Here is a 15,250-nt window from a genome sequence, read left to right on the forward strand (position 1 = left end):
AAAAAGGTGAAGGAGAGCTAAAAGATTATGTCTGCAAACAAATTCAAGTGTTTCTCAGTTTCCAGCTAGAGAATTGCAGTATTGTGACTTTTGAAAACATAGTTTGATAAGGCCACACAATATAATACCAAGTGATATTTGTCATTGTGGAAAAACAGATAGTGTGATTTAAATTATTGTTTCCAGACCTGTCTGGACAAAAGGACAGAAACTAATAACTTGTCAACATGTTTCTTTCAATATTTGAAAACAGTATTATTGTACTTCAGCTCTGGTTTTGGCTAAGCCTAAAATGTCCAGCTATTTTTATTCAGCAAAACTGTAATATTCAAGCCACCAAATGTGGGTAGACAGTGTAAATAGGCTCTTTATTCTAGAACCATATTTACTCACTCTGGTGTCAGTTCTGGGCTGTTCAGTCTAATCTGGTACTTTGTGCTTTCAGTTACGTGGACATGTTGGAACCACAGATGTTACAGTGAAGCAGATTCCATATTACTTCAGGGATCTCAGCATGAAAAGTTGATTTCAGGTGGTGGTGAGTAATTGAGTTTGTATTTTTGTGAGTCAATGCAAGGACAGGTGGGGAAAATAAATGCAATTTATTTACCTAATATATTCCTCAATCTCAAATTTATTTGTTTTGGTTGGTCTGATTTTTTTTTTTTTTTAAGAATAGAAACAAGTACAAAATCATAGAAGCCTCCACATGTTTCACCATCATAGCTCAAACATAGATTGAATCCTAATTCAGTTTCAGTCTGTTGGACTAGACTGTGGAAATTCAAATTTCCTGCATAACAAAAAAACAAAGCAGTCAACAATGTGACAAAATTGTCTGTGTTCAGATCAATTTATTTTATTCTACGTAATGGGACTATAATGTTTTAGTTGAATACAGTACTGGATTTAGTTTGTAATGGGCCTTTTGGGATGAACATATGTATTCCAGTTCAAAACGTATGATACATTTTAAAATAGAGGATTTAAATAATGTATTTTCTTAGGAAGAGCAGGGAGTTCATGCTGCCAAGGGAAGTATGTTAGACTGATAGTTTTGGTTTACTAGGACCAATCAGATATAGATCTCTAATTATCTCTTAACCTTTAAATTTTCAAAACTCCTGATAGCTTATGATAAACTAATGAATTTTCTCAGTCCAGTTTCTGGCAAGAATGGATATGCTCCTCAAAAAACAATATAATTCCTGATTTTATGTGCTGTTTTAGCTTTGGGATAAATGGGTATGGGAAAAAGAAACCCAAACAAGACTTGCAGCAGCTTGTAGTAGGAGGCTGATTTATAAAACAATGCCTCTTTGGTACAGTTTGTTTATTGGGTTCTTAGAATTTGAAAGGTGAAAGGACAGACTTGCTCCTTCCTCCTTGTAATCCCACATTGTATGATTCTGCATTTATGAACAGCAAATTAATTCTGGACTGTTGCTTTATTCCAGAGGTCACATGAAGTTTTTGTCTTTTTTAAAATTTTAACTATGAATTAGAGGTACTGTGGTCTAAATATTTTCATCTCATATCTTGAAAGTATCTGTAATGGATTGTTTGCAACAGAACATACATTATCTGTGTGCATCTGGGGTGTTAAAACATAATAATTTACAAGAATCTGTGATCAGTTTTCCAGAAGATTACAAGACAAGGGTCATATTCTATCCCCTTCACCCCCCAATTATTATGAGGTCATTATGAGGACTTTTTTCCAGGGACTTTGTGACAAAGGTCAAAGGAAAACTCATTTTTTGTCCTTGGGGTTTTTTTTGCCTTGTCTTTTGCAGAACAGATTTTTCCTTAAAATATCTTGTAATGAAGCGAAAGAATTCTCCCCTTCTCTCCCACGGCAAACCCTGGGACCATTGTCATAACACAAGGATAATTTATCCTCCTGTCTCTAGGGCTAGCACATAATTCTCTACAGGTTTCTGCTGTGTGAAAGTTGGACTATTTCTTTGTCTTATTGCAGCATCCAAGAGTTTACAGCTGCTAAAATAATTGTCATTACATTGAAGAGAAAATAAAATATCATCCCAGTGTACCTTTTTGCTCTGAAATGTGTTTGTAAAGAAGATGTGCTAGTCTTTGGTTGTTTTTAAACTCTTTATTACCAACCTGAGATCATGTCCTCTTCCTCAGTGATGGAGCCTGAATTATAAAACATTGCAAGTACAAAAATTTGCTAGGAGTCTTCCTTATATCTCATATGACTTCTTATAGAAGACAGCAATATAAAGATTTGTATGCTGTCTTTGATTTCTGCTTTCCTGCGTATAACAATTTTCATTTTTGGATCTTTCTTTATTTTATTGTATAGCTTGCAATATTCAAATCCTGTGGCAAAGGTAAGTAGAGAGTTTAGGCTGATGAAACAGTTTGGCTGAAGACTACTAATAAACTTCAACAATTTTGAGCTTTAGGAGTGACATATTAAATCTAGAAGGCTCATATTTTGTACACTCCTTTCAGAAGCAATTGTACAATATCTGAAAATCCCAAAACCTAAACCAGCATATAGATTTACCAATATTACGATATTTGTGCCTGGAAAAACACACCGTTTTAAGGAAGTCTATGCCTAAAAGCATTGTAGCCTAGTGCAAGTTAGTGGACTGGGAAGGAAGCCACAAACTGAAGTATTTCTAAAGGCTAAAATTCATGTATAATTTAATACCTCTTGTACAGTGAAGCAGTAATTATCTCTGATATTCCACAAAATAAACTAATCATTCCACAACTCAATTTACTGCAGCACAGGGAAGAATATTAAAAGCTTTCTGAATAATGAGGCACTAATTTTAGTTTCTGTATTATTTCCATTAGTGATAATTGTCTGCTATATGGAGATTTCAGTGGAAAGACTGTAAAGCTACCATAGTGGAAAAGGAGCCAACACTTTGTTTGAAATAAAAAATCCTCTAATAAAAAATTAAGTGGCAAGTGTTCATGTACTATCTTGATCCAAATCAGTTAATTAATAAATATGTATATTTAAAATGCAAATATTTAAGGATTTAGTTGCAGGGTGATTGGTGGGAATTAAAAAGTTTGAGTTGGGGTTCTGGATTCTATCTGAGTAAATAATACCTCAGTGGAAGCATATTTACTCAGCACTGTTATCCTTTATAGTTCAGCACATTTGCATGACTTTTATTTAATTTCAATCAGACTGGATAGTTGCCAGCAGGTTGACTATGGGCAGAAGAACTGGCAAGGCCCCCAGGAGCGGTTGTCATAAATTCCACACTTTAAATTTGGATGTGTTCAATTGCAGAAACACATAAAGTCCATGGAAGCAGCTGCCTATAATTCTCAAGTTTGTCAGTTGGCAATGCTCCCTCATACATTAGGGTCACAGATGCTGCTTTCATGTCAGCTGAACACATCTTCTCCTGGTGGAAATTCTCAACTGTCTGGTTGGACACTGAAAAGCACCAGGACATCAGAAAAGCATGGTGGTACTGAGCTGAATTTAAATAAAGAGTGCTCGTATGATAGCACCTGGTTGGTTGTTGTTTTTTTCTGTTTTAGTTTGTTTGGATTTTTTTCGGTGTGTGTGGTTGAGGTTTTTTTGTTTGCCTTTTGTTTTTGGGGGTTTTTTTTGGTGGGTTTATTTGGTTGATTAGGGATTTGTTTGTGAATTTTTTTTAAACTTCCTTGCATTTTTTTTAACATAATCTCTGTACTAGTGAAGATAGTCACTTAGCTATCTATCTTTGGTGGCACCAGGCAATACTTTTGGAGGGAGAGATTCCCCCTCCGATATCGGCACCTGGGTGTGCCTGATGAGAAGAGGTCCTTGGTGAGTCTGTCATACTGAGAAGAGTAGAACAATGTACAGATAATTGAAAAATATGGAAATACTTTTTCTGGGGATGTATAGGAGACAGTGAAGTGTGTGGTGGTGTTAAAACAAGAGGAGCTTAGAGGAGGGAACTTGGTCTGCATCTGCTATTTTATTTGCTTTATATTTGGAAACAAACAGTGCAGGCTAGTTGATGGTCAGATGCAGTCTGCTGTCAGAGCTTAAAGCATTGGCTTTTGTGCCTCGAAGGAGACAGATTCATGAGTCCTACTTGGACTGGCCCATCTCCCTGGCCAGTGGCTGTGGGGATGGGAGGCTGCTCTGGAGAAGGCTTCTAAGGATTTATAAATCTTCCTTCTGGGAAACCTGAAGGGCCTGACAAAGGATTTCCACAGGGAAGCACGTGGATAAGTGGCAAACAAGGGAGATAAGAGGAGGGCTGGCTAAGAAACCCAGATTTTTCTCAGAGAAAGTGCTTGGAGCTGTGAGGTTGCAGAAGTCAGAGAAAGTGAGTGAACTGTTTAGTTACAGAGCTAAAAGTGACTCAGTACTGCTTGATAGCATATTGAGTGAAATAATCAAATGAAATTGAGAGGAATGATTTATTCCTCTTCAATGAGAAGTTGCCAGCAGATTTGCTCTGGAAGATAGCAAGTTGTGCTGAAAAGTGAGATATTTGTGAGATGGATGTTATCATAACACTGAACTGTTGAAACATTTCTTGGTTCAGCACTTAGTATTTTTGATGTAGCATCTTAGCTATCTATGTATCTATCTATATGCAGAGGAAGATTCTTCTGTGTTAGGCAAGTAAGTTTCTATAAAGACTTCTTGACTGTATACATGGTTAGAACAAATAGAGGTATTTAAATCATACCCAATCTATTGAAACCACTACTCAGTTATTTTAAGATTCTCTTTTAGAAAACTATGTGCAAAGAAAATTTAGGATTGTCTATTCATTCACACTGATTTAAGCTTCAGGGAACAGAGTTTTAAGCAAATTCATAGCATGAAAAGCCATGATAAAATAAGAAATTATGAAGCCAGAGTGTTGCTTTGACTGGTAGCATCAAGTTTTGCATTCATGGAGAATACCAGCTAATCACAGTGAGACCATGAGTTACCAAAGTGACACTGTCCTGTGTAGATGATCCCATTCAAATTAGGTTCTGACCTCTTTATTTTTTAACTCCAAAACTCGCATTTACGTAACTGTATATCTTTAATACATTTAAATACAAAACTCTTATCTTTTGTAATGGTAAATACCACATTGATTGAAATTGCAACCTACTCCTGTATTTTTCACTTTGAACCTCTTGTCAGGAGAGCAAGGGGCTGATTCAGAGAGTACCTTGGGAAACAGCCCTTAAAAACAAAGAAGTTCAGGAAGGATGAATATACTTCAAGAAAGAAGTCTTGAAGGTGCAGGAGGAGACTGTCCCTCTGTGCCAAAAAATGAGCCAGCAGGAAAAATGACTGGCCTGGCTGGACAAGGAGATTTTGTAGGAACTCAGGGAAAAAACCAGGGTGTATTACTTCTAGAGAAAAGGGCAGGCAACTCAAGAAGTATTTAAGGATGTTGTTAGGTCATGCAGAAAGAAAATTAGAGAGGTAAAAGCTCAATTAGAGCTTAATCTGGCCACTTTTGTAGAGGATAATAAAAAATGGGTTTATAAATACATTGCCTTGGGGTGACTTTATGATGTGTATCCCATATCGCTGCCCTATGCCCAGAAATTAACTTTGTGCCTTTCTATGCCTCTAAACTGAGCCTGAGAGGGGGAAGGAAAAACTGAGCAAAACTTTCTCAAAGCAGTTTGCAGCTTGTTCAAGCTTACACACAGATAGCAACTTTTTTTCCCAGCTGCGGCAGGGGAGAGAGGAGGCACCTGGCTTGCTGCTTTCCAGTCAGCTTTTGGCCAGTTGTTCAGTTTCTTTTTCTTTGGAGAGAGACTGAGAGTTGAACTTTGCTTTTCTTTCCCTGGAATTTCAGATTTTCTCCCTTTTCTACTGGACTGCTTCAACCGCAGAGCACATCAGGAGGACTTTCCACCAGGCACAGAGGGCCTGGCCCTGGGCCAAGCCCCAGCTCCGAGGAGACCAAAGGGAGGACTCTGACACTTTCCCAGGTTTTTCCTCCACAGCGAAAGATTTTATTATTTAGCATTATTTTCCTTTTCCCATGTGTTTGTTAAATAAATAGTTTTATCTCCTTCACTTTCCTTCGAGGAAAATTTATTTTTCCTGAACCTGGTGGGGGAGGGGTGGTTGTGCCTTCTCTCAGAGGGTGTATTTCTAAATTGGGCCAAACCGGAACAAAAGGAGGGACAAGGAAAACCTCCATTCTTTATTGGAAGTGTTGGGGAATATCGTTATCAAAGATGAGGAAAAGGCTGAGGTACTTACCACCTTCTTTACCTCAGCTTTTAACAATAAGACAGGTTGTCCTCAGGACAACTGGCCTCCTGAGCTAGTAGACAGGAACAGGGATCAGAATAGACCCCCTGTAATCCAGAAGGAAGCAGTTAATGACCTGCTGAGCCACTCAGATGCTCACAAGTCTGTGGGACCAGATGGGATCCATCCTAGGGCGTTGAGGGAGCTGGTGGAAGAGCTCTCCAAGCCACTCTCCATCATTTATCGTCAGTCCTGGCTAACCAGGGAGATGACTGGAAGCTGCCCAGTGCGATGCCCATTCATAAGAAAGGCTGTAAGCAGGGCCAGGAAACTACAGGCCTGTCAGCCTGACCTCGGTGTCCGGGAAGGTTATGGAACAGACCATCTTGAGGGTGATCACATGGAACCTGCAGGATGGCCTGGGGATCAGGCCCAGCCAGCATGGGTTTAGGAGGGGCAGCTCCTTCCTGACCAACCTGATCTCCTTTTATGACCAGGTGACCTGCCTGGTGGATGCGGAAAAGGCTGTGGGTGTTGTGTACGCAGACTACAGCAAAGCCTTTGACACTGTTTCCCACAGCATACTCCTGGAAAGGCTGGCTGTCCATGGCTTGGACAGGTGCACCCTTCACTGGGTTAAGAACTGAGTGGATGGTCGGGCCCAGAGAGTGGTGGGGAATGGTGCTGCATCCAGTTGGTGGCCAGTCACTAGTGGGGTCCCCCAGGGATCTGTGTTGGGCCCAGTGCTGTTTAATATTTTTACTGATGATCTCAATGAGGGGATCATGTCCACTATTTGAAAATTTGCAGATGACACCAAGGTGGGTGTGAATGTCAATCTGCTGGAGGGTAGGAGAGCTCTGCAGAAGGACCTGGAAAAGCTGGATCGATGGGCCAAATCCAACAGTATGAGGTTTAACAGACTAAGTGCTGGGTCCTGCACTTTGGCCACAGCAACCCCCTGCAGCACTACAGGCTGGGGACAGTGTGGGCAGATAAGGACCTGGGGGTACTGATTGACAGCAAACTGAATATGAGCCAGCAGTGTGCCCACATGGGTAAGAAGGCAAGTGACATCCTTGCCTGTATCAGGAATAGTGTGGCCAGTAAGACCAGGGAGGTGATTCTTCCCCTGTACGCGGCACTGGTGAGGACACACCTTGAGTACTGTGTCCAGTTCTGGGCCCCTTAATTTAGGAAGGATGTTGAGATGCAGGAGCATGTCCACAGAAGGGCAGTGGAGCTGCTGAAGGGTCTAGAGGGTAAGTCCTCTGAGGAGTGGTTGAGGGATCTGGGGGTGTTTAGCCTGGAGAAAAGAAGGCTCAGAGGACACCTTATCACTCTCTACAACTGCATGAGAGGAGGATGTAGCCAGGTGCGGGTCAGTCTCTTCTCCCAGGCAGCCAGTGACAGAATGAGAGGACACAGCCTTTAGCTGTGCCAGGGAGGTTTAGATTGGACATTAGGAAGAAGTTCTTCACAGAAAGAGTGATTGGGCGTTGGAATGGGCTGTCCAGGGAGGTGGTGGATTCACCGTCCCTGGAGGTGTTTAAGAAAAACTGGACGTGGCACTTAGTTCCATGTTGTAGTTGACAAGGTGGTGTTCAGTCATAGGTTGGACTCAATGATCGCAGAGGTCTTTTCCAACCTAGCTGATTCTGTGATCCTGTGAATGTTACTGATGGGATTTTGTATCTTTAATTACTTTTTATTTTGTTCTTTTATAAAAATTATTTTTCTTTTTGTCAATATGCTCCACAAATACTAATAATTATTGTAGAAAATTTGTATTGTACAAAAGATCTGTTACCTTCATTTTGGTTTTAAGGAATGAAAAAAAATCCACCCAGACAACCCCCCAGCAAACAAATACACTATCACTGAAAACACTATAATAAAAAAGAAAAAAGCTCCTTCTAACTCCTCAATATATATGTTCTCTTACTTATCCTAGAGCTCTGTTCCTCTTTTCTTCTTTAGTAAGCAAAAAAATGATGATTAAACTGCTAATTAACTGATGATTCTAGATGGCAGCATTTTTTCCATCTATGTATTTCTAAAGGTGGTATGTATTTATGGCAAAAGCATGTTGAACAAGTAAGGCAATTACAATAGTGCATTTGGACATAAAAATGTTTTGAGTTTTAAAGCAAGAGTAAAATTAGTTGTGAATAGTACTATTGAACTCTCTTGTTCAATTTAACATATTTCTTCTCCTAAAGGTGCTATTCTGTAAGCTGTAAATCAGCTTTGTGGCAAACTCACGAGAAAATGAACGGCCCTGTTTATACACCATAACACAGTACAGCATGGGTCTTGTCTTGGTTTGAAAGACACGCACCTGCCAAGGAAGGCAGGAACCGCCCTTGGAATGAAAAATATGACCCCTCCCCTCTGAATTATTATAACTTCGAAATTATGGGGCTTTCAGGCAAAGATACGGGAAAACAAATAACAGTTATTTACCAGTGTGTGTATATATGTATAACAAGGCAAACAAACAACAACAACAGCAGTAACAACATGATGCCTTAGTGTTGGTATTTTCATCGACAAACGGGACAGGGAGCCCAGACAGGCGTTCCAGGAGCCTTTTTTTATTTTATTCCGTTATCGGTCTCACACACAGAGTTGAGACAGAGATGGTACAAAGTTCACGCCGTTGCAGGCATCCAAATACTTCCTGGTTACAGAGCATTCTTAAAAGCTTCTTAGCCAATTATCATGCTTCTAAAATTTACAGACAATTGTTTTAATCAATCCACAACAGCACACGTACGTCTGTTGTATACAATACTTGCTTGTTATGCCTTTATATAACAATGCACAATATTCCATTATTAAGCTTAAACCTATCTATCTTGCTAAGCATATTTTTTGCAACTTCAAAACCTATCTCAGCCAAATCTAAAAACTCTAACCATTGTTTTAATGTTCTTGCGTGCTGTTTAATTGAATCTTCTTCTGTATAATTGTATCTTCTTCTATCTTCAAGTTTTCACAGTTAGAGCTAATTCCTAAATTCTTTTTGCTTTATTTCTGAAACCTGCTTTTTTCTCACACCTAAGAGCTTTTCTACCTTTTATGTTTCCCCACACCTTAGGTTTTAGCTTTTATATTTTTCAAATCCTGTACTGCCTAGTGTGTAACTCTGAAGTTTCGTGTGGCCCGTTAACTACTGTTCTCTCATGCTGTTTAGACATAACAAATCCTCTCTAAGTTTGCTCTTCAAGGACACCTTGATTGTCCCAGGCCCCAAAATGTGTAAACTAAAAGCCCTTGAAAAGGAGGGGTAAACTTGGGGTAACTAAATCAATAACTGAAGCTATAATTGGAGAATTAACCTTGATATGCTAATGGACCACACTTACAAAAGTGTGAAGAACCCGTGACCCAGCATCCATCTTGGGCATAGCCTTTTTGACTGCCCAGGGCATACCTTTGAAGGCCTTTCAAATAAATACCGACTTTTATTCTCTTATTCTTGTGTAGACTCTGTTTTCAGCCACATCAAGGCATCAAACAAACGAAACCAGAAACCCAGTACCAGCCTTCTCTCGGCTGTCAGGCCCTTTCCCCTTTGCTGCAGTCACGGCCACAGCCGGCAGGGGCGCTGGTGGCTCCCGGCCGGGCAGGGCAGGTGCGGTGATTCCCCCGCGGCTGCAGGGGGCGCTGTGGCGCGAGCTCAGCCACCTCTCCACACGGGTAATGGCGGCGCAGCCGGCACCAGAGATTGAAAAGGGGCTTCTTCCTTTGCAAACTCACGGGGGGCAGCCGGTCCAGTGCCCCTCCGGATGGTGAAATGGGCTGTAGCAGGAACCTTGGAGCAGTAAGGTGGAATGGCAGGGATGAGCAGACCTCGGAGTAGCAAATGAAATGTATCAGAAACTCCGCAGTTGTAGGGTGTCCTGGCAGGCTGGGGGTGCGCGGTTACAGTGTAGCGAAAACCCCAGAGCAGTGGCAGAGAATCGGCGGGGCTGGGCAGCAGCAGCCCGGCTCTCAGAGAGGCTCCCTGGAAGAGGGGAGGGACTCAGGGTCCCGGGGTTTCCCCTGAGGCACCCCAGCAGATAGTGAGGGTCCTTTCCAGTGAAATAGGGTGTTAATAAGGTCCCGGTCCAATGCCTGCTCTTACAAGCAGAGTTTCACTCATGGTAGGACAAGACAGCAGGAGAAGGAACCTCGCAGTGCTGGCAAGTTCTTCCCACAGCTACCGTGGCCCATCTCCCCTTTGAGAGTGAGAGCGATCTAGGAGCTAAGCCCAGCTCTTCACCTCACAGCCACAATCTTGCGGTATCTCTGCCTGTCCCAAGAAGAAAGCCCCCCAGCTATGAGAATGCAGCCAGCTGCATTTCTCCCCCTCCCCCTCAGCTACATCTTTAGCCTCTCTTAAGTATCGGTTGTTATTGTCTCTTAGCCACAAATGGGAAAAAATTCCATGAGAGAAAGGAAAAAAAAAAAAAGGAAAAATCTTAACCTCCAACAGGTCTCTAAGAATCAGTAGCTGCAGATGACTGATGGTCTTGGGAATTGAACTTTTCCTGCTGGCACAGAAAAATGACAATTTGGTATGTCACCGGTTGGGTTAACTCCTGTAAAGGATAAAGAAACAAGATTTTCCAGTGTTTGTTCCATTTCACATTAGGAACTTCTGCAAAACACTAGCAATCTTTCTCCCCTGGCTATATAATTTTTAAAAACTTTATTTTAATAAAATAAAAAAATAAAGTTAGAATACTCTTTCAGGGTGAGAGAGTAGATTTGCTGCCTTTTATGGATACTGTTATCATTTGCATACGAAATAGCATGACTATAAAGTTAATTCCTTTGAGAAGAAACACTAGAGCAGAGTGGGAAGGCAGGGGTCAAATAGCCTTCCCATCAAAGCTTGTGTTAAGAGCAAAAAACGTGACTATAATACATCATAACTGAGTGCATTAAAGCACTGGATGTAAGCACAAGAAATCCTATACCAATATTTAGGCTGGATGAAAGCAGTTAACGCTAGATTGTTTGATTCTGTATAATCCTATGAAACATTCTTAATAACTTTCATGACACAGATGAGTGATTATTGGGTGAACTAAAACGAGCATCTATGAAGACCTATTGCCAGAGCTGACACTGCAGTTAGATACCCTGTAGCACTCACCTGCTATGTACCACAATGTAGTATCACTGAATCTTCTGTTGTTTATTGCAAATTTTCTAAGCTGGGGCTGAGAAAAATACACTCATATATCTGGTTGCCAATAAATAGCAGAATTCCATTCACTTTACATTGTGAAAGACTAATCTGCTGGAATTAAAAACATTGCTTATGTTTAAGGAGGGAGGAAACAAAAGAATGAAAGAGAGGTTGTGGAGAAGTGTGCTGTTTTCTCAGGTTTTATTTTTATATGGAAATGCTGTTATTGCTCTCTCTTTGTCTATTGTCTGCAAAAATCTCTTCAAGAACTTATTTGATTTCTATTTTGCTCAGAGTGCCATGGGTATTTGTGAGACTAGAGTCTCTGTAGTGAGCAAGCCCTATATATAGCAGTTAAAATATGCAGCCAAATCAGCACAAGGTGTGCTGAACAATGCAAATGTGCATTTATTCCCTGTCTTGTTCTGCTGATGATCATCTATCAGGAGGCAAACAGCACAGATGAAAGACCTGATATCTGGCTTGTTATTGCTCACCTGACACATTCCTTCAGAAATATTCAGTCTGAGGAGGATGATTCAGCTATTGGGTAAAGCAATAAAGAAAAATCTCTCTGATATTAGGACTTTATAACAGGAGTCTATCATCCCTGCAATTATCCACTTGTACACTTATGAAATCTGTTTAGTATCACCTTTTACGGGTAGTAGGTCTCCAAAATTAGGTCTTTCAAATTAATTAATCAGATCTCTGAATGCCTTGACTCATTAATGTTTCTGTACATTTTTTGAAGGAGCCAAGGGAATTTGCTGTGCAGAATATAATCTGATTTGAAAAGATATACTAGATTAAGGAAGCTGTGTTTGCCACTACATATTACAGAGCCTATCTAACTGTTCCTAGATGTCTGGATGTAAAAATAACTACTCATTCCTTCCATCATGTTAAACATCCACATCCTCACTGTTTTTCCACAGAATGAAAATATCATAAAGGTAGCTAGCACTTGCCTGCTTCCATCTAGCTAGTTCTTAGCAAATGCTTTGTGGTATATTTACTTTCTTGTGAAATTTGTTTAAAAACCTCAAAAATGAAAAAAGATAATTTCTTTAGTTGATCCCCTCTCCCTTCTTTCCCACATGCATTTAAAGAACATATTGCAGTAATTAAGTAGAATTTGTGGAGGAGGAAGGAAAAAAAAATCTTTAAAATAAATCAGTTAACTCTACATTGATTGAAGTCCCTAAAAAAGAATTTTAAATTAAGAATCTGCTGCCTTTCTAGGAATTGTTGTCTTTTTCCTCTTATTTGCATGCTGTAAGGACTGCCTTAGTTTCTGCCTTCAAAGACTAGAGTAGGGGGGTGGGTTTCAGGTGACATTCCTGTGATATCTGGGGCGTGGAAGAGATTACCTGCTTCTCTTTGAATATGGGAAAGTGTCTTTCCATTTGCAATCTCCAAAACAAGAAGTAAATTCTACTCTTTTTAATGTTTCACAGCTTTATAGCTCTTAATAAAAGGGAACAAGTGTGTTTGACCAACTGCTGCAGGCCAGCAGACTTTGACTTGTAGCACTTTAGAAGAAAATGAATTCAAAACACTTTCAAAATGCTTTTGTAACATTAACAAAAAGGCCTATGTACTTTAGTCTAGAGTAAAACTGAATTTTTACTAACTTTCTAAACAAGATTTTCATGTATTTGTAGGAGGCAACATGCCTGCAACATACAACTTTCAGTAAACATAATATCTGTGTTGTTTGTTCGTTTAAGTGACTCTTTCCCCCCTCTGGAGTAATTAGAAGCATAGAATAGAATAATAAAGTGGTTTGGGTTGGAAGGGACCGTAAAGACCCTCTAGTTTCAATGGTTTCCTACTTCTAGTGCTATGGGCAGACACACTTTACACTAGTATACTAGTTTGAAAACAAGCCAGTGGGAGGCACCAAGTCAGAATAACAATTTAATGGGGGAAATTAAAGAAAAGGAAAAACTAAAAGAAAACACTGGTTCAAACTGACAGAGTCAAGATACAACTGGACACCCTGTTAGTCAGGGTGGTGGTAGCAGTCTGGTAGAATGGTGGCTGCAGTCCTCTGAAGTGGTGATCCTGTAGAAAAAGGGTCTGCTCTTCCTCAGAAAGTCCAATGGTGGCTGTGTAGCTCCAGTCCTCTGGAAATCCAGTGGAAAAGGTTGTCTCTGGTGTTCAGAGTCTCAGATTATATCCACGATGGGATGCTTGGTTCCTCCCTCTGGGTGGAGCATCTCACAATGGGGTAATGAGTCATGAGGCCAGGTGTTGATTAGGCTCATTAACAGAAGATAGTCCAGAGGGAGTTATCTCTGAGTCATGCAGCAGGACAATGATGGGCCATTAACAGAAAGATAGTCTGGGGGAGGAGGCAAGGAAACACTGCCCCACCTGATTTCAACAGCTCATGAGGATGGTAATAGAATTACACTGCAACCCAGGACAACTAGACCAGGTTGCTCAGCACTCAATCCTACCTGGCCTTGAACACTAACAGGGATGGTACATCCACAGCTTCTCTAGACAATGTGTGTGGTGCCTCACCACCCTCACTGTAAAGAATTTCTTCCTAATATCTAATCTAAATCTACCGTCTCCCACTTTAGAGCCATTTCTCCTTGTCCTGTCACTACACTTTCTGATAGAGTCCTTTCCCATTTTTCTTGTAGGCCCCCTTTAGGTACTGGAAAGTGTTATAAGGTCTCCCTGGAGCTATCTCTTCTCCAGGCTGAACAGCCCAACTCTCTTAACCTATCTTTATAGGAGAGATGCTCCAGCCTTTCTCTGGATTTACCCAAACAGGTCCATGTCTTTCCTGTGCTGGGGACCTTAGAGCTGGGTGCAGCAACTCTGGGTGAGGTCTCACCAAAGCAGAGTAGAGGAGCAGAATCAACTCCCTTGACTTGCTGGTCACACTGCTTTTAATGCAGCCCAGAATGCAGTTGGATTTTTGGGCTGTTAGTGCACATTGCTGGCTCATGTTCAATTTCTCATCTACCTTGTCCCCGAAGTCCTTCTCCACAGGGCCACTCTCAATTCTCTCATTGCCCTGGGATTGCCCTGGCCCAGATGCAGGAGTTTACACTTGACCTTGTTAAACTTCATGAGGTTTCACAGGCCCATCTCTCAAGCCTGTCAAGGTCCTTCTGGATGGTATCCCTTCCCTCTGGAGTATCAACCAGACTACTCACCTTAGTGTCACCAGTGAACTTTCTGAGGGTGCACTCAATCCCACTGGCCATATCCCTGACAAAGACGCTAAACAATACTGGTCCCAATATGGACCCCGAGTGTGAGAAATTGGTTACGTGAAAAGGGACATATAGATTCAGGATATACAGATTCTTTGCAGCTTACTGATCTGAGAAGCTGGCTACGTGAGAACGGGCACATAGACCCTTGCAGCTAGCTGAGCAAGGTCTCATAAGACAATGCACCACACATCCTGTGTAACAACTGAAGTTACAGAATATTACATGTATCTTGCTCAGTAACTGAACCACCATTGAGTCTTACTGCTGAACTATGGGTTTATTTGCAGAGCCAGCAAGGTTAGGTTTTGGCAGCAAAACAATGGACATCTGTGGTTAGAAGGCCAGGGAAAAAAGCAGAACTGCTGACCACGAAAGGGGGTCTAAGGAGGGGTTTTAGGATCAGCTTAGTTGACGTGAACCACTTAGAATGCGCCGTTATGAATATGCATAAAGCCTATTATTGTTAGTATATAAGGAGTTCTGGTACGATCAATAAATCAGATTCCTGCTGATCACTCATATTGAGCGTCTGGGTTTCCCCTCTATCGCGACACCCGAAGAACAGCACTCATTACTGCTTTCCACCCAGACATTGAGTCA

Source organism: Corvus hawaiiensis, chromosome 1 (assembly GCF_020740725.1).
Source record: "Corvus hawaiiensis isolate bCorHaw1 chromosome 1, bCorHaw1.pri.cur, whole genome shotgun sequence".
In the NCBI taxonomy this organism is placed as follows: Eukaryota; Metazoa; Chordata; class Aves; order Passeriformes; family Corvidae; genus Corvus; species Corvus hawaiiensis.